The sequence below is a fragment of the Schistocerca cancellata genome, chromosome 6 (genome assembly GCF_023864275.1).
Source record: "Schistocerca cancellata isolate TAMUIC-IGC-003103 chromosome 6, iqSchCanc2.1, whole genome shotgun sequence".
NCBI classification, from domain to species: Eukaryota; Metazoa; Arthropoda; class Insecta; order Orthoptera; family Acrididae; genus Schistocerca; species Schistocerca cancellata.
The window spans coordinates 561,844,304-561,845,259 of record NC_064631.1 but is presented as its reverse complement, the minus strand read 5'-3'; positions in this window follow the sequence as shown (position 1 = coordinate 561,845,259).

Here is a 956-nt window from a genome sequence, read left to right as displayed (position 1 = left end):
TTTCATTTATCCGGGTATATGAACTCGATAAATTCTCGTATGTGGAGTACTGCAAATCCATTGTGTATTCATGAGGAATCACTTCATTCTGTGAAAATAGGAGTTTGCAATTCCTAGACGGCGGTTTGTGGGTATCCACTTTCACTGCTTCTGTTAGAGAAGAAATGTAACAGCTTGTATTTGGAAACATGATTAGTTGAATCGAATTGTGTATTCAACAACAGGGGGACACTTTCAACATTCAATGTGAAAATTTGTAAGTAAAAATGAATATTCAATAAATTATTAAAATGTATTTCACTGAGTTTCATTTCGGTACATTCACTGCGGTGTACGGCATGGCTAACAATCATACGGCACTGCGGAGGGACTTTTTGAACACCCCGTACAATGTATTATAAGGAACATGTGTCAAATGGAAATGATATGTCACTCCTCTGATAACCTGAACGATAATATTACCTGACTATAAAATTTTCTTCTCTCGCGTCTTTCCGAAATAGTGAATTTTTGGGATCTACTTGTAGCTACGTTTTCCCATTTCTTTATTATCTTTCTTATGTGCTTATAATACCTAGTGGTTCCTGCAATCCTCTCAAGCACAGTTTTTATAAGACGTTTTCTTCCTCGTTGTCATCCTCGGACAAAAGTTTAATCTCATTTGATACACTGTCTGATCAATGGCATCCAGACAACATGGCCATTAATATGGGGTGTGTACATCCTTCGCCTTTATGCCGGCTAGAACTCAGTGAGGATACTTACAATCAAGCGTCTAAATGTCTGTGGAGGAATGGCAGTCCGTTCTTCATCTAGAGCCGGCCGCGGTGGTCTAGCGGTTCTGGCGCTGCCGTCCGGAACCGCGGGACTGCTACGGTCGCAGGTTCGAATCCTGCCTCGGGCATGGGTGTGTGTGATGTCCTTAGGTTAGTTAGGTTTAAGTAGTTCTAAGTTCT